At 38.3% G+C, this 27928-nt stretch overlaps 1 protein-coding gene across 1 annotated transcript in view; it reads left to right on the top strand.

Annotated features, from left to right (window-relative positions):
- LOC148055902 (uncharacterized) overlaps positions 1–26064 on the top strand; it is a 117400-nt gene extending 91336 nt beyond the window's left edge. Inside the window, exons 4-6 of the transcript XR_015704881.1 lie at positions 6614–6820; positions 23777–23884; positions 25971–26064. The gene's annotated coding sequence lies outside the window, so the exon portion shown is untranslated. The remainder of the gene's footprint in view (positions 1–6613; positions 6821–23776; positions 23885–25970) is intronic.
- Positions 26065–27928: the final 1864 nt, after the last annotated feature.

The raw sequence follows: 27928 nt of genomic DNA, 5'->3' as shown, positions 1-27928 counted from the left end.
ATTACATCCTCCTTTCAGGTAGTTGTAGAGAGCAATAAGGTCTCCCCTCAGCCTCCTCTTCTCCAGGCTAAACAACCCCAGCTCCCTCAGCTGCTCCTCAGAAGACTTGTGCTCTAGACCCTTCACCAGCTTTGTTGCCCTTCTTTGGACATGCTCCAGCACCTCAATGTCCTTCTTATAGTGAGGGGCCCAAACCTGAACACAGTATTTGAGGTGCGGCCTCACCAGTGCTGAGTCCAAGGGGACGACCACTTCCCTAGTCTTGCTGGCCAGACTATTTCTGATACAAGCCAGGATGCTATTGGTCTTCTTGGCCACCTGGGCACACTGCCAGCTCATATTCAGATGGCTGTTGACCACCATGCCCAGGTCCTTTTCCACCCGGCAGCTTTCCAGCAACTCTTCCTCAAGCCTGTAGTGTTGCATGGAGTTGTTGTGGCCCAGATGCAGGATCCGGCACTTGGCCTTGTTGAACTTCATACAATTGGCCTCGGTCCATCAATCCAGCCTGTCCAGGTCCCTCTGTAGAGCCTTCCTACCCTCCAGCAGATCAACACTCTCACCCAACTTGGTGTCATCTGCAAACTTACTGAGAGTGCACTCGATCCCTTTGTCCAGTTCGTTGATAAAGATATTAAACAGACCTGACCCCAACACTGAGCCCTGTGGTACACCACTTGTGACGAGCTGCCAACTGGATTTAACTGCATTCACCACGACTCTCTGGGCCCGGCCGTCCACCCAGTTTTTAACCTCACTTATCCAAGCTGTGAGCAGACGATTCTTCCAGGAGAATGCTGTGGCAAACGGTGTGAAAGGGTTTACTAAAGTCTAGGTAGAATGGAACAAAGATATAGAACAGAAAAATGGAACAGAGATAAATCTAACAAAATATATAGGCACAGATGGGAAAAAAGAGAAAATAATCCAAGAAAACAGTCCTAAGTGTTGGACTCTTTTCATGACACATATCTGAAACTCACATGACTTGGATGAGTCTGATGTTTCCTTATACTGTGTAGCAGTTGATTGTGCCAGATGCTCCCTCAAAGAAAGATAACCACAAAATGAATCCTGCCAAGCTGCTGATGCATTAAACACTCGTTCTGTAAGTAGTGTAATAAACAGAAAGGTCCTTGCTCTCACCAGACACAAAATGGGTAGTATGCAAAAATGTTTGAAAATTTTTATATTTGTGTTTTTTACAATGGCAGCAAGGCCCTGGTTCCACAGACAGCAAAAGAAACATTTGGTTTAAGCTGTTCCTGTCTACCTCCCCTGCCTCTATGCTTATTCTTGTCTCTATATCATCTCCTCATTTGTGCCACCAGAGATGTTTATGGTCTCATGTAGCAAACATGATTTGCTGATTGATCACACATACATTGGTCAGCTCATTCTGAGCAAAAATATCTTTAAAAAATGCAAGGCTATTTTTACCCCTGGGTGTTTTTAATCAGTTCCCTGCTTTGGTTCATCTCACAGTCCCACAAACAGCTGTACAGTACAACTGAAGGGGATGGCATGGGAGCAAGCATGAACACCTCTGGACAAGGGCAGAGAGAACTGTTTACATCAGAATAGCTGCCAAGGGAAACATCCGCTGAACCACAGTGTAAGCCACATGATTTCCATTTGGGCTGAATCTGGCAGGTTGCCACATACAAAGCAAGAAGTAGTCCTTACAGAGGAAAGCTTATAAGGTAAAAAGTCAAGACAGAGAAAAGGCTCAAGTATCCCACTTCACCAACGAGGGCTGAGAGGTGAATCCTAAATGGTGATAGCTACTGGAGCTACCATAGTGCTAAACATCACAGCCCATTATTTTGCAGCTTTAGTGAACATAACACAGATTTCTGGTTTAGATCTACTCTCCTGCAGCATGGGGCTTGCTCAGCACAATGAGAAGGAAACTTCCTGGAGCTAACTAAAAAAAAAAAAAAAAAAAAGAATCTCAGTCATGACAAGCCTGAAGTGAAGAAAATAGGAAATTTCACTACACATAGAGTATGGTAGATAAAAATATCCCCTCAACTAAGAGCAAACTTGCTTTGAAAGCAGAAGGATACATACACTGTTTGCAGCCATAGGAAAAAAGGTGCAGAGGCTGATCTACTTTCCCTGTATACTTTGCTTATCCTATGCCACCCACTTTGGAAAAGGTTCACATCCCAGCACAGCATGTTTCTGAGGGTGGGAAGAAAGGAGGAAGAATACGCAAGGTGTGCTTGCTGGCCTCAAGGTGGAGAGCAGGGCTCAGCTTCAGGGAAGTACGGTTTTGGAAACATGTATTTCCAATAACCAGTTTGAGTGCACTGGTGTGAATTGCCCAGCATCAGTTCTTTTTTGACCTCCACAGGATAAAAGAGAAGTGTGGTTTAGGTGAGGATACAAATAATGTTAAAGTCACATGTATTCCATGTTTGATTGTGCTTGTTCCTGAGGAGTCCCCTATGAAATCAATTGGAAACATTTGTTATGGATCTTCACAAAATATAGATTGTAAATCAGGGAAAGTCCTGAGAAAGCTCTTCATATTAAAGCAAGAGAAACAGTCTACTGATAACTCATTATTATTAGTAGTAGTATTTATACCTCCAATGATGGGAAGTTACTGCTAATATTTTTCACATTTTATCATATGCAGGCTACTTCTAATACATGTCAGGGATTAAGTAATTTTTTTGGCACAAAAAATGCATCTTGACATATTCAAAAGTGTGCATTTCTGAAAATATTGCTTGCATCTTTCTCTGCATGGTCTCTTTCTGTACCCAAGTTCAGAGTATATGGCTAAAAATTATTAACTGATTCACAATTTGTTATTAATGCAACTTTTCTAATTTATTTCTGAGAATGACAGACTATAACAGTTTCAAGTAAGATTTTGCTGAATGTTAAGAGATATATTCCATGATTTTTATTCATGTGTTCTTGGAAGGATTTAACTATACATTCTTATTCTTTTAATTACTTTATTCAACAAGATATCCAGGAAATTCCAGGAGATGTTCTGCTCTTTGTTATGTAAAGATCAGGAAGAAATAGAGATAACACTCCTGATCATAAAACACCCAGATGTGTTTATAATGACTCATAAAGGCAGCTTACATAAATCCTACCTAGCTTTATGCTTTCATAGTCTTTTCTTTGACAGCGTATCTTGGAAAATATATATAGCACTTGTTACCGAGAGTTACGCTTTGTAGGAAATATTTCCTAGAAGTATTTGTTGCTATAATGCAAAAGGTATTTGTAAAAATACTGGGCTTCCTTTTTCCCTCAGCAACCTTTTTTGCCCAGCTCTGGACCTTCTTGCCAACAGTACCGAACAAGAGCAGTTACAGCATGGGGAGAAGGGAGAATGTCCCCTTTGTCAAAATGAGAAGTTATTTGTTCAAAATATACAGGAGTATGTCCAGAAGCTTATCTCCAACAGTGAACAGCTGTTGCTTGTAGATAATAATTTGGGTTTTTTACAAGAAAATTAGCTTCATAAGGAATTTACATTTTAGAAGAGATTTTGCAGTGGTAAAAGGAGGAAGACTACACTGCAGTTTTGCTTAGCAGCAAAAAGGAATGAGGAAATATATCATCAGAGCCTTAAGCTATCTTATAAAGTAAATGTTTTTCTTAATTCTTTCCTATTATTTTTATTTTAAATCTACTCAAAAGTTTCAAAATATTTTCTTATAGAAAACATCAAACTTTAATAACAAATTTTTACCTTCTTTAAAAGCAATCTAAATCATTCCCAGTTCAAGAAAAATATTGGTGACCAGAAACATTCTGTGGGACATCCACATTCCTTCAGGTAAATTTATTTTTCCTCTTAGGGGGTGTGAACTTTCATGATTTATCTAGTGACTGAGATAACAAAGCATTAGGTGCCTCGCCAGCTGCATCACAATAACTCCCTTGTACAGGTGATACAGTATCAGTGAAATGGTCATGTCTGACAAAGCAAAATCACTTCACACTGCAGTTGCTTTTTAAATTTAAAAAATCAAATCTTTTATACAATGTATATCAATAACCTATTATTTGTAATACACAACATATCTTGCAGAGTTTGAAAAATGTTCTGATAAAACAAGAAAAGAGCTTTCCAAAGTCCAAAGAGGTAAAGCCTACTTGAGAGACTATTTATTTATATTTTAAATTCTTTAATTTTAAATGATTACATAGAAGATTATACCTACTTTATTTATTCTTTTATAAATATTTCTATAGAAATTGAAGAGTTCTAGAAATCAGTAGTGTTAAACTGAGGAAAATAAAGGATATTCTTAGGAAATGGATTATACAGAAAGAATAGTCAAAATAGTTTTATCCTGGTAATTCCCATCAGAAAAAAAAAGCCACTGAAGAATATAGTGCATCTACACTGAAAAGCTGCATTTTCCTCAATAATAACAGCTTGGGTTAAATAAAGGTATTAAGTATGCTAAGGAATTAAAAAGGAATGTAAGACAGAAATGGTTTCTACTGTTAAACATTTCATTGTGTAGACTGTTTATTCCTGGAGAATTAATATGGATCAAGTATGGATAAGCAAAAGGGAAAGATGAGATTTTTGAAGTCTGGATGTTTTCTAATTTCTCTGTCTCAAAGCATTTATTTGCATGGCTTTTAGAGTAACTGACTTAAAGTTTTCTTTCTTTTCATAGAATTTAGATTTATTCACACTTGCTCATGATTTGAACTCTACTACACCCCATATCTTCAGTCCCTATTCAGTGTTTTTTCAGATAAAATTACTTGATAGTCAACAATCTGTATTATTACTTCATACCTCACAATTGTCTTCGTCTCAATTTTGAAGTCATCCATTGCCTAAGACCAAAATTTTGTAAAAGATCCCTGAAAGCTTCAGGAAGGCAATTATATTAAGAACTAGAGTCCTTCAGGCCCCATCCAAAATGACTTTTCCCTCTGTAGGGGACAGAGGCTTCTCTGAGGTCCAGAGATTGTGCAATGAACTCCTTCAGGAAGGAAAGACCATTTGAACCTCCCCAAGACCTGCTTGGACTTGAACTTCTCTAACATGAACATATAAAGGTATATGTAGTTCCAGAAGGAATAGAAACAAACCTCAGACCAACCACAGGAATTAAAAGTAAACCACACAAGCTTCCAACAAACAAACAACCAAAATGCTGATATCAAACATGCCATGAAAGATGTTTTGGGGGTTGGGTGTTGAGAGAACATATGGCCAGTGTGAGTCACAGTATTCACAAATGGCAGGAACTTGGGGTCATCAATGTGATGGGAAAGTCCACAAAAACAGAGCAGAGTTGAGCTGCTTGTTGCCTGAGAAGTGAGACTTGTCAGAGCTAGAGCCCCTTTCTGCTCTTGCATTCACACATATGAATGAGCCTGAAAAAGTAAAAAAGTGTTCCTCTGTACCCTGTAGCTTCTTATGCTCAAGATGGTCATATTCAGGCTTTACAGATAAGCCATTTTGACTGTTCTCTTAAGCCTAAGTAATGGATATATTCCTCAGTTAAAATTGCACATTTGCTCCTGGCAAGCAGAGTGGATCACAACACTGAGAGGCGTCCAGAAGGAGAAACGTAGCAAATTTTTTTGCTATGTTTGCTATTGCTACAACAACTTTTCACACCTGCAATGCTGGAAAATGATTTGCAAGAATTTGATTTGTCCTTTTAAAAAACAACAGGAATAATTTTAGGTTCTCTAAAGGCTGTAAGTTTGATGGCTGAACCAGAAAAAATGGAGGGGAAATCGAAATTAGTTTCAGGTCAATTGGAAATATAACTCCCCATCCCATCCCAACACCCAGAAAAATAATTTAAAAAAGTACCTCCTTTTTTCTGATATAAGGAAAAAAAAATGTTTGGGTTAAAAAAATTATTTTGTTTGACCAATGCCAGCTGCTTTAATATGGTCTGATTTAGATTTTCTTCTGCAAAAAGTATTGGCAATTCTTATCACAAGAATGGCATTGTCAATAAAAGCTGAGATGTTTTGAATTTTCCATTATTTCTTGTTTTTGACTGACTGTCCTAGCTGAGTTTAATCCAATTTGGCAGGTAATTTCTGGTCCCACAAAATATCTTCTTGAAAAATAAGCTGTCCCTGGGTCCAGCTATAAGAGAAATGAAACCTTTTTTGCAACCTTATTTCAAAACAAATGATCCTTCTAGTTGAAGATGTCCCTGTTCATTGCATGGAGGTTGGACTAGATGACCTTTAAAGGTCCCTTCCAACCCAAACTATTCTATGATTCTATGATGGCAAAACATGCAAGCTGCAGTAAGATGTTATAAAGGAGCAACAAACAGAGAAGTAGCTTTTGCTCTGATGTAAAGCACTGCAGAGCTGAGTTCCAGAGTCCTGTATTGACAGAGTAGCTGTTGACCTGGAGGCACAACCACAGTAGGGTGTGTGGTGTCTTTCCAACATGTGGTCAACACCATCTCCTAGCTTCTGTAATTTGACTATTATCTTCTGTGCAGGCAGAGTTAAAATTCACACCATGTATTTTTTTACACTTTCTGGAGACATTCATTCAGACAAGCATGTGCTGTTGTTGGAACAGATAAGTGTACCTAACGTTTCCTCTTCTTTCTCTGCTGTTTGGTAGCTTAATGGAACAGATTCTTCAGCTGCTAGTGGAATAGAGCCAAACCTGATGAGCCGTGCAAGGGGAATACAGGAGCAGAGAGAGTTCGCTGTGCAAGGTATTCCATGGCTGTCTTCACTGCTGACATCATGAGGTGAAGATGAAACAGCCAGTTTCTCTGCTGTGTTTCATCTTTTAACCTGATTTCTTCTTCATAGTAAGTACTATGTAAGTATTCTTCTTTGTACTAAGTATTCATGTAAGTACTATGAATACACATGGGGCTCTGTCTTCACAACCATTAACAGGATGCTTTTATGATCATTGTTAGTGTCTTCCGACGAGCCTGTATCTTGGTTTGCTCACCAGCTAAGTGGTGGAGCTCTCGTAACCAGTTCACATCCCATACTAATATCAGCCTGGGACACAGGAAGATCTGGAGTCACTGCATGAAGCAGCACTGACTTGTAGCTGCATTTTTTTGCTTTTTTTTTTTTTATGCTTGCATATGGGAGAGTATATGACTCAGTGCTGGCTGATCTCTTAGAGAAACTTCTGGGAATATTCTCTTTTTTGAGAAACTTCTCCAGGGAATACTATCTCTTCTAATGAAAAGACAGTAATTTAAGATGTTATGTGAGTCTTTTCCTTATCCAGTTTTCTTGAAAGTGACCTTGCCACTGTAACAAAATATGTAAAATCATGGAACAGCAGAGCTATGGGTTTTAGCAACTGGTCTGGAAGAGACATTATCCTGACTTCACTAGTTATAAGCTGTTTCATCAAAGGCAAAGCTACACTTGAGCTGCTAAAAAGTTGTCTCCAATATCAGGTTCATTTGGGTATGCACAATTTGATTTAATCTAAGTTGTTTAGACTCTTAATAAAGGACTCGTCCTTTTGACTATAAACATGGTATTTATGTAGATTTTATAAGAAAAGAAAAATGAAACTTAGATGATATGCATTTGAAATAACATTGAATCTTGGCATTAAAAGATGGAGCATATTTCACATTAAGTAGCCTGTCAAATTCAGCAAGCTCCCTGCTGTTATAGAAAACTGACAAAAAAAAAAAGACACCCTCTTGATTAAGAGGCAGTTTTATTTGTCCTCTTTTGTTATAATAGTAAGTGTGCATATATACATATTCATTTATGTATACACACACACGTGTGTGTAGGTATACCTTAAAATTCTGACTCAGACACTGCAAGATGATTTTCAGATGTAATCTATTAGACTTGCATTCCCTGAAACCCCTTGTAGCCAGAGAGTCCAAATTTATCTTTTCTTCCTTAAAAGTCTATTTGCAGAAGCTTTGCAATGCCAGTGGAGAGCCTAGGACGTGCAAGAATAAATCACTCTTTAGCTTCTTTCACAGAGGGCTGAAGACTTGGTGTCTCAGAGGAAGTCAGGAAAGCTATGGAAGAAACTGTGATGGGGAAATGAGTAACACAATGACAGGCAGGCATATTTGTTTTATTAACTACAATAAATATTATTATCAACCGTGAACTGGTTGCTGCCAGCTATTCCTTTGGATTGCTATTGTTGAACTAAAACTAATACACTTGAATGCACTCTTCTGTCTCCTCATGGAAGAGAGGTTGACCTCCTTCCTGTGGTCATTTTCTGCACAAAGTCTGTCACCAGCTTCCGAGAACTTCCTTGGTTATCTCTGAATTGTTGTAGTAGTTTATCATAGAATCATAGAATAGTTTGGGTTGGAAAATACCTTTAAAGGTCATCTAGTCCAACCCCCCTGCAATGAGCAGGGACATCTTCAATTAGATCAGGTTGCTCAGAGCACCATCCAACCTGACCTTGAACGTTTCCAGGGATGGGGCATCTACCACCTCTCTGGGCAACCTGTTCCAGTGTTCCACTACCCTCATCATAAAAACAATTATTTCCTTATATCTAGTCTGAATCTACCCTCTTTTAGTTTAAAACCTTTACCCCTTGTCATATTGCAATAGGCCCTATGAAAAAGTCTGTCCCATCATTTTTATAAGCCCCTTTTAAATACTGAAAGGCCACAATAAGGTCTCCCTAGAGCCTTCACTTCTCCAGGCTGAATAACCCCAACTCTCAGCCTTTCGTCACAGGAGAGGTGTTCCATCCTTCTGATCATTTTTTTGTGCCCCTCCTCTGGACCTGCTTTAACAGGTCCATGTCTTTTCTGTACTGAGGACTCCAGAGCTGGATGCAGTACTCCAGGTGGGGCCTCACCAGAGAGGAGTAGAGGGGCATTATATGAGTGGCTTGCTTAGAACATCCTCTTCAAGAAGCGCTCTGATCCTCCCTCCACACCTCCCCCAGCTCTGCCCATCCTTCAAAACATGTGTCATGTTGAATCACATTCCTGCAGGTAGTTTTTCACCCATGTACCACAAAGTTGAGATTAGGTGGGACCATATTGTTGTGGTTTAACCCCAGTTGGCAACTAAGCACCACACAGCTGCTCACTCACTCTTCTGCCCCGCCCCCAGTGGGATGGGGGAGAGAACTGGAAAAAAAAGTAAAACCTGTGGGTTGAGGTAAAGACAGTTTAATAGGACAGCAGAGGAAGAGAAAATTAATAATAATAATATAAAATATACAAAAAATTTATGCACAATGCAATTACTCACTACCCACTGACAGATGCCCAGCCCGTCCCCCAGCAGCGATTGCTGCACCCTGTCCAACTCCCCCCAGTTTATATACTGAGCATGGCGTCATACGGTATGGAAAATCCCTTTGGCCCAGCTTCTTGTGCACCTGGCAGAACACGGGAAGGCGAAAATTCCTTGACTTAGTATAAGCACTACTTAGCAACAACTAAATCATCAGTATGTTATCAACATTATTCTCATACGAAACCCAAAACACAGCACTATACCAGTTACTAAGAAGAAACTTAACTCTATTCAAGCTGAAACCAGGACGCATATGAAGCCTGGGCCTGTTCACATGCACAACCAGCATGAAGGTATTCTTGATCTTAACTCCTAAAAAACAGTATGTTGATACAGTGTACATTGGTGTCCTCCTATAGAAAAATATGAATATTAGTATCTCAAGATATCTGTATATCTCAATTTTTATTTTTTTAATAAATGCAAGGATCTCTCTGCTCCTTTCATTTGTTCTGTATTTGAATAGGGATCCTCCATTTATCAGCATCCCTAACTACAAATACTATTGTCTCTGACACAACAAACAAGAATTACAAACAACATTACAGAATCACAGAATCATAGAATGGCTGAGGTTGGAAGGGACCTCTGAAGGTCATCTGATCCAAGCTCCCTCCTCAAGAGGTTTTTTGAATATCTCTAAGGAGGGAGACTCCACAACCTCTCTGGGAAACCTGTGCCAGTACTCACTCTCACAGTAAAAAAGTGTTTCCTGATGTTTAGAGGCAACCTCCTGTGTATCAGTTTGTGCCCATTCCCTCTTGTTCTGTCACTGGGCACCACTCAGTAGAGCCTGGCTCCATCTTCTTTACACTCTCCCTTCAGGTATTTATATACATTAATGAGATCCCATCTCAGCCTTCTCTAGGCTGAACAGTTCCATCTCTCTCAGCCTTTCCTCACAGGAGAGATGCTCCTGTCCCTGCATCATCTTCATGGCCCTTGGTTGGACTCTCTCCACTATGTCCATATCTCTCTTATACTGGAGAGCCCAGAACTGAACACAGTACTCCAGCTGAGGCCTCACCAGTGCTCAGCAAGGGCAAGGATCACCTCCCTTGACCTACTGGCAATACTTTGTCTAATGCAGCCCAGGATAATATTGGCCTTCTTTGTAACAAGGCCACATTGCTGGCTCATGTTCAACTTGGTGCCCACCAGGACCCCCAGATCCAGTTCTGTCAAGCTACTTTCCAGCTGGGTGGCCCCCAGCATATATTGGTGCATGGGGTTGTTCCTCCCCAGGTGCAGGACTTTGTGCTTCTCCTTGTTAAACTTCATGAGGTTCCTGTCAGCCCATTTCTCCAGCCTGTCAAGGTCCCTCTGTATGGCAGCATGACCCTCTGGCATATCAGCCACTCCACCCAGTTTGGTGTCATCTGCAAACTTGCTGAGGGTACACTTTGCCCCATCACCCAGATCATTAATGAAGATGTTGAACAAGACTGGACCCAATATTGATCCCTGGGGTACACCACTAGTGATTGGCCTCCAACTAGACTTCTTGGCACTGATCAGCACCCTCTCGGCCCAGCCATTCAGCTAGTTTTCAGTCCAGTCTGCTTAACCAGCCCGTACATCAACAGCTTGTCTGTGAGGATCTTATGGGAGACAGTGTCAAAGGCCTTACTGAAGTCCAGGTAGACAATGTCTACTGACCTCCCCTTGTCTACCAGGCCAGTCATTTCATTGTGGAAGTTTATCATGTTGGTCAAGCATGATATCCCCTTGGTGAAGCCATGTTGATTACTCCTGAAGATTTTCTTGTCCTTCATGTACCTGGAAATGGTTTCCAGGATTAGCTGCTCCATCACATTCCCAGGGATCGAGGTGAAGGTGACTGGCTTCTAGTTCCCTGGGTTATCCTTCTTGTCCTTCTTGAAGATAGGGGCGGACATATGCTTTCCTTCAGTCTTTTGGCACTTCTCCCAGTCACCATGATTGATCAAAGATTACCAAGAGTGGCCTTGTGAAGACATCTGCTAGATACCTCAGCGCTCAGCACCTGATGGGTGTATCCCATCAGAGACCATGGACTTATGTATGTTCAGGTTGCTTAAGTATTCCCTGACCTGATCCTCTTCCACCAAAGGTACATCTTCCTCACTCCAACCTTTCCCACTGATGTTTGGGACCTGGGATTCCTGAAGTCTGGTCTTGCTAGTAAAGACTGAAGAAAAGAAGTCATTGAGTACCTCAGCCTTTTCTATGTCCTGTGTCACCAGGTCTCACATCTTGTTGCATCATAGAATCATAGAATCATTTAGGTTGGAAAAGACCTTTAAGATCATCGAGTCTAACCATAGCACTAACCTAGCACTGCCAAGTCCACCACTAAACCATGTCCTCAAGCACCACATGTACACATCTTTTAAATACCTCCAGGAATGGGGACTCAACCACTTCCCTGCGCAGCCTGTTCCAATGCCTGAGTACCCTTTCAGTGAAGAACTTTTTCCTAATATCCAGTCTAAACCTCCCCTGGCGCTACTTGAGGATGTTTCCTCTTGTCCTATCGCTTGCTACTTGGGAGAAGAGACCGACCCCCACCTCATTACATCCTCCTTTCAGGTAGTTGTAGAGAGCAATAAGGTCTCCCCTCAGCCTCCTCTTCTCCAGGCTAAACAACCCCAGCTCCCTCAGCTGCTCCTCAGAAGACTTGTGCTCTAGACCCTTCACCAGCTTTGTTGCCCTTCTTTGGACATGCTCCAGCACCTCAATGTCCTTCTTATAGTGAGGGGCCCAAACCTGAACACAGTATTTGAGGTGCGGCCTCACCAGTGCTGAGTCCAAGGGGACGACCACTTCCCTAGTCTTGCTGGCCAGACTATTTCTGATACAAGCCAGGATGCTATTGGTCTTCTTGGCCACCTGGGCACACTGCCAGCTCATATTCAGCTGGCTGTTGACCACCATGCCCAGGTCCTTTTCCACCCGGCAGCTTTCCAGCAATTCTTCCCCAAGCCTGTAGCGTTGCATGGAGTTGTTGTGGCCCCGGTGCAAGGACCCGGCACTTGGCCTTGTTGAACCTCATACAATTGGCCTCGGTCCATCAATCCAGCCTGTCCAGGTCCCTCTGTAGAGCCTTCCTACCCTCCAGCAGATCAACACTCTCACCCAACTTGGTGTCATCTGCAAACTTACTGAGGGTGCACTCGGTCACTTGATCAGAAGGAACTTCCTGGATTGCTTATGTCCTGCTATGTTTTCCCTCCAGGAGAAATTGGGGTGGGTGAAGTCCCACATGAGGATCAGGGCTTGTGAACGTGAGGTTGGTTCAACCTGTATGTAGAGGGCCTCATCCACTTTTCCACTGGTATTCATTGAGAGAATCAATGTAAAGGTAAGACATACAACTGATCAGAGAGCATTTGCTGGCACCAATTTTCCATTGGAAACTACAGATTCATCAGATCATAAGTATTTGACCAAATGATCTGAATTTTTTTCTTGGAAAAAACCCAAGCAAACCATGACTGTCTGCTTTTATGTTTTGCAACAGTTTTGATTTCTTGAAAGACATATTATTTTAAGAAATAACAATGCATATGAAATGTGTTGATTTTCTAAAAATGAAATGTTTTTCTGAATTCAGAATAGCTTTCCCTCTAGAAAATTCTTTTGCAAAAAAAAAGAAAAAGACGTCTGGTTTGTTTCAAAATGGAAAGATGTCAAATTTTGAAATCTTGGCATCTGTAGGGAGTTTTCACCATTTGAACAGTTCTACTCAAGAATATAGATAGGAATGTGTTTTAGTATTCAGCATGAGAAAATCTAAACAAGAATATCCTCAATATAAGAATGTTAAGAAAAATGGTGCCAGTGCTGTAGATGATTGGTATTATGCACACTTATAAAATATACTAGCATAAACTATGACTGTGTACTATAATACAGTATCATGATTTCCACTAATATGTATGCACATGTGAGTGTGGGTGGATGGATGTGCGTTTTCTATACTTGTCAGGAGAAAATAACATGGAAAGAACTGAATGAAAACTGAATAAGTTGATTAATCAGCATAGTGGACAATAGAAGGTTTAATAGGACAGATGGCCAAGTCTGAATTCTTATAGAGCCCATGGTTCCTTGTAGATTTCTACTGAAGCAAATGAATGCTCTGTCCTTCCTTCTACTCTTTAGCTGTAATGCTTTACTGAAAAAAAACCTGACAAAAAGTCACCATAGGTTGACTATTCAAAAGGCTACTGAATATTGCTTTAATAAGAAGGTGATTTCCCAGCAAAAGCATTGACCACATTACAGAATTAACCATGAATTACGTTACAGAATAAGCAATCAGTATTTGGCTGAAGTGCTAGGATTCACACTGTATGTTGTCTGTCTTGAATATAGCTGCAAAATATAAATATTTTGGTAGCCTTGGCTATCAAAAGAATTTTTGAATTACAGACTGAGGCCTTGTAATTTCATGGAAGCCTTTTCAATTTTCTGTGGTGATGTTGGTCCCATTAAGTAATGTATTTTTTAGAATAAGTGAAAAAATGGCTAAAAACACAGTTCTGCTTTTGGAAGAACAAGTAGGTTATGCAATTTGAATAAAAAAACCCCAAAACACAAATAAATCTTAAATACTAAAGTAAATATTACAAATGCTTGTTCTGATAGCTAATACCATAAAGTTAGAAACTATTTCCACAAACAGTACAGCAAATATCCTATCTTTCATACAATTAGAGAAAAACAAAATAAATTACTCTTTCTGTGTGCCACATAAGCATCTGCAAAAGTGACACATGCAAAACGAAGGTTCAAATGGTTAGTATATCTATCTATTATTAATTTGAACGACTGCAAAGCAATCCCAAATACCTGTGGGAGTGCAGCTTAACAGTTTGCTACCATGACACTTTTATTGTGCCTTATTCTTTGCTTATGCAAACGCTGCCAGGTATTTCTGGTAGCCTAGGAATCCATGACGGTTATAGTGTTTAAGCAGACTCATATGGGAGACAATTTGATTTTGAAAGTCATTATAATTAAATACCCCCCCTCAGTATTTTTCTACAGAATGGGTTCCATATAGATTAAACAGAAGGGGGACTAGGATTAGTGGATGTTATAGAGTCAGATATAAAGCATGTGTAGAAATTAACTAGTAAGTGAATGAGATGACTGTGGATTTGTAGGCAATGACCAGACACAAGTCTCAGAAAATGCCTCCTTTTCCACTGAAAACTAGGAAGAAAGACTGTAATCTGTATATATGTGTGCTATTTGCCAAAGCACACACTTTCAGAGGCATTGATAATTAGGTCTAGTAAAGACTGTAGAAGGATGTGTAGTCCACCTTCTAGTCCCAAGAAAGAATAAAACAGTCAAGTCATGCCTTGCAGATGTTTGTCTAACCACTTCCTATGCTAGAGTGTCTGTGACCAGCAGATCAAATGTGGTGCTTTGATAACCACCCCATCAGAGAGTTTTTCCCATTATCTAACTTAAATCTTCCTTCCTAAAATTTAAAAAATTAAAATTTTTCCTATCTCCTGTAGACCAGGAAAACAGCCTTCCCCTTTGCAGCAGCCTTCTATGTACTTGGAGATTTATAATAAGTCTCTTTGTCTTCTCTCCTTTGAATTAAAAGGGCCCATTTTGTTTGATTTTTTCTTGTTGGTCTTGTTTCCTAGACCCTAAGCATCCTCTTGTTCTGCACCCAGAGATAGCTTGCCATCTTGGTATACAAATTTATCACGAACATGGTGGACTGAATTTCATAATCTGTTTACCTCCCATTAAAAAAGAGGGAAAAAATAAACTAGGTACTTGGAGCGCTAACAAAATCTGAATTCAAACTTGAAGTTGCACGAAAGGAAATCTGCTCCTAAACTCACTTTAATCAGATAGGCTTGGCTGTTAAGTCTGTGAATAAATCTTGAATCAATGTTTTATTTCTCATCCCTAGTTATTTTCAGATTTATCCCTGAAATCTGTACACTTGGAGAGGAGTCATGTGTGACACTGTTTTAATATTTAATTCTTAAAATGGTCACATATTTAATGAAGGGGAATATCTTACAGTTTATTCAAACATTATGAAGATAAGAATTTACAAAAATGTTATTTGCAGAAAATGGTCACATATGTTAGGTAACACCCCAAAAGGGTTCAATTTAGATTAGGAAAATCATGAATTTTAACTGAGTAAGGTGACTCTTTGGCTCAAGATGATTTAAGATGAATACATAAGAATGATTTTGCTTTTGCTGATGCCCTTTTTTGTCTATTGGTAGATGAAATTTAAAGGAAAGTTTTTGTTGGTTTTATGTCAAGTACTTGAAAGCCACTACTCTGTAGCCTACAGAAAGGGTAATGTCTCTGTTGCACTTCTAGAGATATGCACCCCTAATAGAAGAACATCTGCTTTTCAAATGTAGTGTTTTTCACTGAGCAATGATGAGGATGTATGGGGAAATACTTGCTTTTATTTGGCATATATGCTTTGAAATCAGCCTGTGTAACAATTTTTTTAACTTTCCATGGGAAGAAAAAAAATAATATTCAGATTAGTCAGATCAGGGATATTTTTTGTGAAATCTGTGTGTTTACTTTTTGAACAAGGCAGCCTTTTTCTACTTTGAACACTGCCTCCATTTCTAGCTTTCCATGTGTGGAGGTTTCAGCAGCTCAGAGGGATTTGCTAGGAAACTGGGGCTCTTACAGAAAAAGTGAAAAGGAAAGGTTTCAAAGTGGAATTTTAAGCTGATATTTAGCAGACTATGTATTTAACAGTTATGCAATGAATTAGGAAATCACTTATTTAGTCTCTTTAAATCCTATGTATATTTCATATTTATGTGTTGCTTATATAGAGTGACTTCATACAGATAACGAGATACTATCAAAAACTGAAAATCAGTACAAGGAAAATAGTTAGTGAGATGTTGACTCAGTATATTGCCTACTTAATTCTTACTTTTGCAAACCCGACTTAAACTGAATAGCATTTATGCATAGGAGTAATCCTGTTAAAGACCCAATCTGAATATTCCCATTGAAATTAGTGGAAATACTCCCAGGCCTCGGTGTTACTCAGCAAGGTATTTAAGCATATGCTCAAGTCCATTTACCTTTCAAGAGAAGTAAGAACAGGTTTATAATTAGGCAGAGGATTATAAGATCTATTCCTCATGCTCCAGGTATGCAGTTCAGCCAACATATTTGGCTTTTTTTACCTCCTCTACCCCAGCTACAAGTATATTATATAGTGGCCTCTTCAAGTGGAAGAATGGTTTTCTTTAAATGCATAAGTATTAAAGGTATAAGCAGTAATATACTAATATATAATGTCACAGATAGTGTAAATTAACATATAGGTCCTGATTTAGAGACCATTTAATCAGGTATTTAAAGGTATCTCTCTTCAGTTAAGTGTTTACGTATGCATAGCACTTGTGCCAGCAGCTATATATTCATAGCAAGCGGTTGCTCTCTGGCCCTAAGGCAACCTCCACTGCACACACGAAGCAAAGCTAAGCTGTCTTGCCTCAACTGCTTCCCCAAAACCAGGGCTGCTGCATCTAAATTGCCCATGGGGAACAGTCCATGGATGAGACTCCTTCTGAACTGTGCCCAGAAACTGCTGGAAAATTGTTAACTGGGCAAGGCCAAAAGCCTTCCAGGGTCTGTACTGAGAAGCCAACATTAGGGATGACCACAGGCTGGTGCTTAGGCCTATGTCCTGGACCTCATTAGCTTTTTGGAACAGCCATGTCTATTAAGGGCAGTGATGTGGAGAACAGATATCTACAACTGAAATTTAAATAGCACACTGAATGTGAATAGACTTCCTAAATGAAGAAAAAAGGCTCTGGAGGTTCACGTTTCGTATACTAGACATCCAACCGTGCCCAATAAGGGAAAACTAAACCAATTTTAAACAGACAGACCATTTTTCTTTTTAGAATATAAAACATTACACTGTATCTACAGTGAGACTCATCGCACCTAACTTCAGCCATCTGAAAAAATAAGTATCTAATTTAAATCAATTGTCTAGGTTGCCTCTGCATCCTGTGAAGAAAGAAGGTCATTTTAAGAAGGTGATTCATCCTACCATGAGCTACAAGGCTCCAATAGGAGGCATGAATTGCTTATTTCTCTGGAATTCCACTTTTAGTTACGTTCAAGGAAAACTATACAATGAAAGAGCTTAGACAAGAAAATTAACATTTAGATATCAAAGTGATGTGACATGAATCTCATCCTGAAAGTCTAGTTAGTCCAGGGTAACATTTGACAACCCAAAGAATTACCAAAGAATGATAGTAAACATCAAATGAACAGACAAATGTTGACACATCACAGTTGTGACCATTATGTGAGTTAATAAAATACAGCAATATTTGTTATTTGGCTTACAGTCTACCCATCTGCAATTCTAATTAGAGTTGTGGTTACAAATACAGTAAAATTGCCCTGTCATCTATATTATGTCCAGTAGATTTTCTCTACTATCCATAAGGTATAACATGATGAATGTGCTTCTCAAATAATTTGTAAAACTCCTTGAGATGCATGCCTTATTAATATATTACTCTGAATTATTAATTACTAATATATTTCCCAACACATTTAGATTTTTTTTTTCCTTCTGAATTAAAAAATTCTTTCCGATTCTTGTCAGTGTATTCATCTTCCCATGGGGTTGCAAATAGTTTTGTCAAAGCATTTCTGCCTCTGCTAAAAGCATATTTAAGATATAGTTTTCACTGATTTCTTTTTATTCCTTTTGACATTCAAATCCTGGTTAAATCATAACCATATTGTTCTTAGTCCTAGATTGGAAGAAGGAAACTTTAGGAGGGGTCTCTTATTGAAGTCTTTTAAATGGGAGAATTTTGCCTAGTTAATGATCAATAATAAACACCTTCAGCTGAATTATTATTTTTTTCGTAAAAGTCCACTTAACTTTTGATTTTGGAAGAACCTTCATTAAGTCATATCTTTGACATGGATTCAGATAAATATTTTTGTCCTCTTGCAAAAAAACAGAAGTGGTGAATTGCCAGCAATCATTTGTAAAAATTTTCCACCAACTGCTGTGTGAAATAGTGGTACAGCTTTATGTCAGTGTTAGTATTATATTATTTTTAGTTTAGAATTTCTTTCTCTGGTGAGAAAGTTCTTCAGTTAAAATTGACTAGCTCTACATGAGTTGTGATTTGGATACTTTGGTGTCAATAATATTCAAAACCATTATACAACTGAGACACAACACTTGATAATTCTGTGCCTCTGATTTCAGCATGTTCCTTTGTCCTGACAGCAAAAAATTAGCAAGGCTACAGTACAAGTTCATTTTCTTATATGGAATTATCCTCCTAAAATCTCAAAAATACATACAATACACAGTAGAGCAAAGTTCTCTACAAAGCCTTTTTTATTTTCTTCCACTTAGACTTGCAAGAAGTGACTACTCAGGCCACTATGAAAAACATTTGGAGGAAAAAGAATTAAAGTTAGGGAACCTGATAGATACCACAAGAGGCAGAAATTCTACATATGCTAATCTTCGGATTTTTAAAAGTTATCTTTGTTGTCAGGCCTACACAAGTAATTTTTGCATGGAAATTTAAAAAAAAAAAACACCAAACTATGCCTTTTATGTCAGCTTGTTTGAATGGAAAATTGTTTCCAGCAAAATGAATCAGAGTTGGTGATTTAGGTCAGTCACTTTCACTTCCAGTGTCAACACTTTCACCAGTAGTAAAATGACCTCCATTGAGCATGATTTAATTTACTTGGGAAGCCAATTAAATATATATAGATACTATTAAGGATTTTAATACTGAATGGAAGTGATTATGCAAAGGCTTAATGTGGTTTGATTAATTCAGTTTAAAGTCACACTTTAGATTAACTGTTCTGAGTTTCCTATTAAGTACAGGAAAGCAGCTTTACCATATTCTTTTCTGTTGGTAAGTACGAAAGGCCTGGAAAAAAGATTTTGCAGGACAGAATACAACTGTAACATAGTACAGTGCTATGGGTCAGCCAGTTATTTTTCCTCTATCTATTATACCACCTTTAAAAGCCTTAGAAGAGATATTTTTCAAAAGTATAAGTTGAGGTTGTCTGTTGAACTTTGCCTTCCAACTGACTGCTGACATTCAGGCATTAAACCGCTATTGACGCCCTTGAAAATTTTGCATCAGTCTACCACAATTCTTCAATTCACTCTAGAGCAATGCCACTCCCTCCCACCCTCCAACGCAAGAGAGAAATTGTGTGAGAAATGCCCTAATAACTTATAGCAAACACTCAAGAATCCATAGCAGTGAGTCACCCTGGCCTTCTGCTCTCCAGAACTGCCAGTGCTTATGAAGCCTACAGTACACCCATATTGAAGGCTGTTCATGTATGTCCTGAAGGCAGCATGCTGATGGGCCAGTAAAATAGTGAAATTACTCATTGAACATTCATGTGTTATACTGAGCCATTACCTCTCTAATACGTAACCAAGCAAATCATCCTGGACTCCAGGTGTGCAGGCATCAGCTGGGGATGCTGTGGAGTAGAAAATGTATTAAACTCAATTCAGCAGAGTAAGCACTTAGAGAAACAAAAGAAACAAATCACACCTTCAGCTCTGTAGGACTTCAGAGACTTTGTCAAACCTGTGAGATAGACCACCTCCCGAGATCTTTTCACTGGTTATATGACAGGGTAATTGAAGGATTTCACAACTAACTTCAGGAATCTGTGTGTCTCTTTACTACATGCTTTATATGACAGAAACATAATATTTCTGTGTTAATTCTTCTTTTTATTATGCCTCCTTTCTTGTCTTTTTCTTACTGAAAACAGTCTGGCACCATAAGGTGTAATATAACCAGTGACAAGTGTCTTATTCTTTTCCAGTAAAGTTAATGGAATTTCTACTCTATCAGGATTATAAAAAGTAATAATGCTTATTTAATAAATAAATTTAATAAATTTCTGCAAGCTATGAACTTACATATTTACAGGCACAGTAAAATGCATACGATGATGAAATTAGCACCTTCTATCGGGAATCCTTTTATCCAGACATCTATGACAGTTGGTTCTGAACTGACATTTATCAAACTGAAATACCCAGCTCCAAAGCTGGGAACACCTCTTGGACATTCTCCACACAGTTCTGACTTGATCATATGGGTTTGCCCTTTTCTTTCATCTCAGTCACATGTCATAATATCTGGTGACTTTACATTCTACATTCACATTCAATCTACGCTAAGGTTTAATAACCCAGCATATTTAAAGGCAAAGGTCAGTTAGAAGACATTGTAATTTAGCCAAAGCATTACATAAATATGCAATCTCTTACCTTCCCCATGAAATTTTTTTTTTTCCCCACAATATTTTTTTCTGTTTTCTCAAATGTAAACAGGGGAATCACTGGTTTTTTTCCTTTAGAAGGATCTTAAAAATAAGTGATCCATAAGCCTGTATTCAAAGGAATCACTTCAGCACTTAAGTCTGTCTGGAAGAAGATCCTAGACCATGACCGCCAGTGTTATGCAGATACAGAACACAGGAATGCAGGGCAGCATGGTAGCACTTGAAGATGCAGAGTTTTCAGATATACATGTCTTCTTGGCATTTTCTAGTGGATTACTCAATCTGCTTACTGTAGATCCCTTCTGATGCTTCTAACTCTCCCCCTGCATCCAAATAAAAAAAGTAGAAATCTAGCCTATTTCTAGGATCTGATTCCAAGATCAGGTGTGGTTTCCAACACTAAGCACTTTAATTCTTATTAAGAATTTAACATTAGCAAAATGATACTAAAAAAATGTTATTTTCTGGTTGTTCACTAGGTAGTGTGTTTTATATAGGGTCACACACTATGTGGATTATTGTACAAAGTGGAAGCTATTTACAATGAAGTGTTGGGTTGGACAGATTTGATCTATTATGGCAAATTCTCAGATCCTGTCTTTCCTTACCAAGTAATCAGGTTTCATCCCTCAGTCAATGCAGTCTCATATCCACTACTGCGTTAATATGTAGAAACTTAATTTAGTCTGTAAAAATCTGCAACCCTGGAATGCCACTATGTTAACATGTATGACATTGTTCTTTGCTAATGTGGGAGCCAGCTTGTGTTTCTGGGAACAGAGCACTCGTTTAAAAATCTTATACAGAAATTAACTATCTAGAAAGCTTTCTAAAAAAACATGTTACTTGAAAGTCTAACACTAAAACTTGTGTAGGACTCAGCTGGATAATTTCCACTGACTCAAAAGAAATCATCCGTGCCAAATCTTATGCATCATTTTGAATTATTTTTAGGATTAGGTGTTTAGGTATCATAAAAGAACCATGCAACTCTTTGAAACACAATTCCTGTAAGTACTATTACAGAACTATTACAGTTCTTCATATTAATCCCTGTGTTTCTGAAGTGTCTAAGTTTTGATTTCTAAAATGCAAGAGTTTTTGGGGATTGCATATGGTTCCAATTTTGTCATGTGCAGAATTTGATGCTTCACATTAAAAGAACCTTATATTTTCAATTCTTAAACACTAGCTGGAGTCACACAGATCCCCAGGACAGAGATATTGTATTGAAGCAGTTGGTTTGCATGAACCCAGAGCTGTCAGGGAGCAGGAGGAGCAGGGCTGCTCTTCAAGGACAGTTGAGCCCAGAGCCAACAAGGTAGGCAGGACAGACACCCATGGTACCCAAACAAGAAGAGCAGAGCAGGTCCAGGGGTAGTAATCAGGGCAGCCAACAGCCCCCATTGCCAGACAAGTCTGTAGTGATGGGGCAGGCCTGCTTGTAGGTCTGAAGTGTCTTCCAGGCTATGGTGGAAGATGGAGGGCAAAACAGAACAGTCTGGGGGAAGTGCTTGTCCCTAGTGGGGGGACCTCAATCCTCAGCTGGATGTTGACATGCTTTTAAGTAGTAAAAAATCAAACTTAATGGTACCCAAGGTAGCTTCTTGCAAAAGTAGATGAATGCTTGTGTCAGCTGACTCCAGAATCAGCTGTTTTGGTATGAAAGAGGTAAGTGAGTGTGGGGGTGTGAAAAAGGCCAAATAGCAGGGAGCAGACCTGCGGCAGCATATAGAGAATATTCTCCAGCAAAGGCTTTACACTGTGCAAACACAACCTGAGAAATCAAGTAATAAAGAAGAGCAGAGGGGAATATGTTCATATGTATGCACTGTGATTTTCAAGCTTTGCCTTTTGCATTCAAATACATGTTAAAAGCTGTGAAGTGAGGGCTAGCAACATGTTCACTTGTAGATTTTCTCTTTAATATACATTATTTAAAATTTATCCTTTGTATCAAAATTATTGCTTACTGGATTTTATATTTTTACAGAGATTTCTGTGCAAATTAAGTGCTTGATTCAAGAAATTGTACAGTGCTCACTTTAGGTCAGTCAGCTGCTTATCAAGGCTTTAAGCAAATGAGCTTGGAGCCTGAATTCTGAGCAATGTTTCTGCAAGAACAAGAAATCTGAGTTAGCTTGAAGACCAGAATAGAGGTGAATACAGTAAATTTATACAGACTATGACCTCTATATCCTTTTCCTCCTTTAAAAATAGATTTGAAGATTATAAAATGTTTTGATTTTTTTGAGCAATCATGAACATGAACTCCAAAGCTCTTGTTTTTATTTTCACGTGCTCTGGAGTTGTTCTTTTGTCATTAAAATTATATTCCTAATCCTAGTCCCTCCTATTTACTGACTGTGTTTTAGCCCTGTGATGTGCCAAAAGTTTGAAAATTACCATAAGAAACAAAGCAGTAATTTACAGTAATCACTATAATTTTTAAGTGCAGCTGTCACAAAAGTTTTAAGATCCCTCATGTTGTTAATGGACAGAAAGTTCAAAAAGACAATTCTACTAATCTGTGTAAAAGTAAGCTGTCCTCCCTAGTGTGACTTTTTTCGCTTAATGCAATTTTTTGTTATTTAGTCTGATGATTTAGCAGTTGCAGCTGCCTAAGAAGAAAGTGGAAAATAGATCAATGAAAGTCATGCAGAAATACCGTGGAAAAGACATATTGCTCCTATACTTGAAATAACTGGTATATAGGAGGATCTAATACCAGCTTCTCTCTTGAATTGTCACATTTTGCTCTCAAACGTAATTTTGAAGGGTAAATGACATTTTCTGCTTCGAAATAATACAGTAACTTGCAGCATTTGGAGCATCAGTTCCAATTAGCTAGATTAAAATCTTAGGAACCAATTTACTTTTGAGAGAAGACAAAGGCTCCACCGCCACTGAAGGCAGAGTACTTAATGTCTTCATGTTAAAGTTATCATATATTAGGAAGTAGGAGACAAAAATAAATCTCATTAGAAAGTTAAACTCCCATCAGTGGTGCATACTTGTGTCTGGGATTCCCTTTGCATATATTCATATAGTATATATTCACAAATGTAACTGACCTTGAAAGACTTGTAGTTTTTTCACAGGTATGTTATTACACCCATCTGACTGCTCCCAAATCCTCATTTTGTCACAGCTTGGAAGGACTGCTTGTAGAAAGATGATAATTGCCTCAGACTTTTCAGAGAAGTCACAAGATCCCCTCCCAAGGGCTCATTCTATACCAAAGCAAATAACAAAAGAGGTGAGTGGAAATTGATGGTCTGGAAAACTGCATTCTCTGGGAAGCTTAGTGGCACAAGAGGAATTTTTTCCCTTACAGACTTTTCTGTTCCAAAATATGTAAAGCGACAAAACATTACTAGTACCATGCTACATTATTTTTGCTGAAATGGGAACCGCGTGGGTGGGTGACAAACTCAAGGGAGTGAAAATATCCATTACTAGCGGCTGACTAATGCTGACTATCTTATCTTTTCAGTGGGCTAAAAATCAGCATTGGGAAACTCTTGTGAAATGGTCATTTTTGTTTACTGTTCTTTGACTTGACTATATTTTTATTTAGCTATTTATATTCCCTCAAATTCTCCTTTATTATATCAGATTGCAAAACGTAGTAAGAAAAACTGAAGGTAAAAAAGAAGTGCTAATAATTACTCAAAGGACTAGTGATTTTTCTTTAGACATTTATGCTTGCAAGGCATTGAATCAGGTCCTCATCAATGAATAGATTTTAGTAACCTGGATTACATAAAAAGATCAGTTTCCTCCTGTTAACCGGAGTCCTTTTAATGTGTTTATCCTGTGTGAGACTAAGCTGGTATTACGTGTTGATACTTAGCTCTGTTTACTCACAGTTGCTTTTGAAAAACTTCTCTTGAGCCCTTCTTTGGTGTTCAGAGGATAACTTCTGGTCATGGGTAATTCCAAAATGCAAGCAATCGATGGGAGAATCAGCTGACCAGAGCAACTGTAGCACATTTAGTTTCCCTTCGTTGGGGAAGAAATGTAGATTACACTGGATCAGCCAAACCTGAGTTCAAGACCTCATCCAGAGTGTTGAAACTCCTTGGCAAAGCTAAGTAACATCTGCAAAGACTTGGGCGGATGTTATGTATAGCTACGATACACTCAACACACATTGCAAACTGTGTTCAAAATTATCATTTTTTAACCCTTTCATGTGGACATGCATCTATAAAGAAGAAATTTGTAATCTTTGTGAAAATTAGCTGGGCTTTATACTTGTATACATACTTATATATATGTTATGTATATATTTGTATGTGTGTTTGCATAAATTGCCTGATTTTATTTTCAAAATACCATCTTAGGTTTCAGTCCTGATCTTACTACAGTCAGTAGGAATTATACCCAGTGAATAATAAAGACATAGCAAAATAATTACAAAAAAAATACCATCAGGTTTTACTTTAATACCACATGATTTTAAAGCTGTCTAAGTTTATTAAAAAGATTTAGTAGAATCAAAACATATCTGTTGTTAGTTTAGTTGGCCATTACAGATTTATATTAAAGACATATGTAAAAACCACAAAGAAACAAAACAGAAAGCTCACTACAAAAATCTTTGATTTACAAAGTTATTTTCCATGGGATTTAAAAGTGGTTTTTCCTAATCTTCCACAAAACCATTAAATTAAGCCAATTTTTTTCTGTCCTTTTTAATTTTATATATTAGATACCAAGCCCAAAAAGTTTTTTTTTTTTTGAAAGTGTGTACATATGATTATCACTTCTAGTATTGCCCTAAAGGGTGCAGTGCTTTGCTATACAAAAAGATGTCCTTGCTGCAGGGAGTTTACAAGTGGTGCAGCTCTTTTCATGCTAACAGCTCTGACCTGTAAAGTACTTAGGCATGCACATGTAGTTTTAAACGTTTGATTTCTCTTACTGAGTTTGAAGTAGACTAAGAGTGATCTGCACATTATCAGATCTAACCCTATGTACTTGATGACATAGGTACTGCTGAGATGTAGAAGCAACAGCTTTGGGAAGGAAATGGGACATCATAAGTAATTTTATGTAATTCCAAGAAAGGATTGGAACCTGAAATTGCTCACCCTTGGAAAATTTTGATATTTCAGCATTAGTATTTACAGACAACTAAGGAAAAAAAGAAAACTATTAAAACAATATACGAAACAGGAACTTTTCAAAAGCTTTCTCACACTTAATGTAAAAAATTTTGCTTGAAACAATTTTCTAAATGGATATATTTTATTGGAGGTCAGCTTAGCACTGAAAGATATCTGTTTGAATTAGTATGTTGTCTTAGGAGACAAAATGTATGTGTCTTATCTTTTTAGACTCCTTTTTGACAAGCTTCTTGGACAGAAAACATCTTTATAATATGCTGCAGTCATGGGTTTTTCAGTCTGTTATTCAGTCGGGAAGATCACAGTAAGTTATGAAAGATGTATTATGAATAGGAATCTTGCCTTGGGGTGGAAGCGTTATGATCCACCAATATATCTTCCTAAGATTTATGTCTGGCAGAAATAAATGTTAAATTGGTCCAAAAGTAGAAGGAAAAAGAAAAGAAAAAGGAAAAAGAAAATTAAAAAGAAAATAAAAAAAGAAAAAAACAATTGAGTCAATATTACTCCTGAAATCTTTGCCATTTTATATCTTTTTCCCCCCACATCATGTGGGTGGAAAATAATTTGGTTTTCTAGTCAATTTGGTTGAGTAGTTTTACTCATGAAAATTGTGTGCAAAATCTGAGAGTGCTGAGTAGCAAACTGAATTGTGAGATTAACAGAGTTGTCTAGTTTTTGTATATGTATTGCAGCAGAAGCATTCCTTAAAGTCGATTTCAAGTGTGGGATACATGCTACCTCAAGAAGGCTCATTACATGCGTGGTATGAAGAGAAAGTGAATGAATAGTAACGAGGGTGAAATTATTGGAGGAATAGAATACATGCACTGGGACTCTGAAAGAAATGCATACTGATGTTTACATTTGCAAATAATGTTCTCCAGGAAACTGTTTTGAAAAACATACCCCTATTTAAAGGGATACATTTTATCAGCCTATGTAAAGTGTTATCATAATGTTCTTTTTAGCTGGCATTGAATACAACTAAATATGCACTAAATATGCAACTCCTGACTGTTAGTATATACTTGACCCAAACTATACAAGCATGAATAACTGCATGGATAGGTAAAACAGATCTAGTTCTGCCCTTTGCATCACTCATTTCATTTCAAAATCCAAGTGTAATCTATCCCAAAGTATAACTGCTTGGGACTTTTACAATCATTCATTTTTTATTAATAAAAATCACTTAGAACCAAAGCATATTGTATGAACCTACCAGGTTTGGTGAGACTGTCAACTGAAAAGCTCTTCAGCTGTCTGTTGGATTTTCTGCTTAAGATGATACTCACTGGGAGTGCAATTTTTGGGAGCAAAAAAATGTCTTCGTGGACAGAAAAATATTTTCGTCTCAATCTGAGCTTGATCAATGTATCTGTATGTGACACAGTACATAAAAGCCTGCTGTCTTAGGGAAACAGGACTCATACACACTCCTCTCTCTTTCCTTTTTTCTTGGCCTATCCTCATCTCACAACTTTTGCGCCCATAGTCAGAGAAGCAGAGCTATCAGAGCTATTAAGTTCTGCCAAGAGAGCCTTTACTAATTACGCCAATAGCAGAAGTGAGCTTCGTGCATACTAGACACCTGGGACTGTACATTCATCTCCAAAATCTGGCTTCCCAGGAAACTAAGCCTCACTGTCCCCAGGGCTTTTGGAGGTACTAGCTGTTTGTAAACGCACTAACATTTAGCTTGGATGATAGGAATCTACAGGATAAACCATTTTGCCCAGGGATGTTTGTTGCTTTGGGTTTTTGTTAAGAAATACATGCACATCACCACAGAAATCTCCACAGAAGTGTGTTCCAAGGGACCAAACCCTCCCATTAGGTGAAGTCAGCCAAAGGAAACTAGGAGGCCAGTAAGTAAGTCTCTATGCCTGTCTTTGGAGAATAAATATGCTGAGGTCTGGGAACTCTCCAAACACCTGCACCTCCCTGTGTATAGTATCAGGAGTGTGAGCATCATCTACAGAAATGGTTCCTAAATGTGCATAGATATGTCATCTCTAGAACCCAAGCTGGCCTGGTGGCACTCGGCCTAAGCCTTACCCTCCACCTCTACAGTTTTAAATTCCACATGCATTTGGCTGATGTTGAATTAGCAGCAACTGAAAGGATTTGGGTGTGTCCAATATGGCCCCCTTTTGAAACTCAGG

This window comes from Nipponia nippon, unplaced genomic scaffold (assembly GCF_047370975.1).
Source record: "Nipponia nippon isolate SJK-2023a ecotype South Korea unplaced genomic scaffold, ASM4737097v1 scaffold_2, whole genome shotgun sequence".
NCBI lineage: Eukaryota > Metazoa > Chordata > Aves > Pelecaniformes > Threskiornithidae > Nipponia > Nipponia nippon.
Note: the sequence above shows the minus strand (reverse complement) of the source record. Positions and strands in the feature narration are given on the sequence as shown.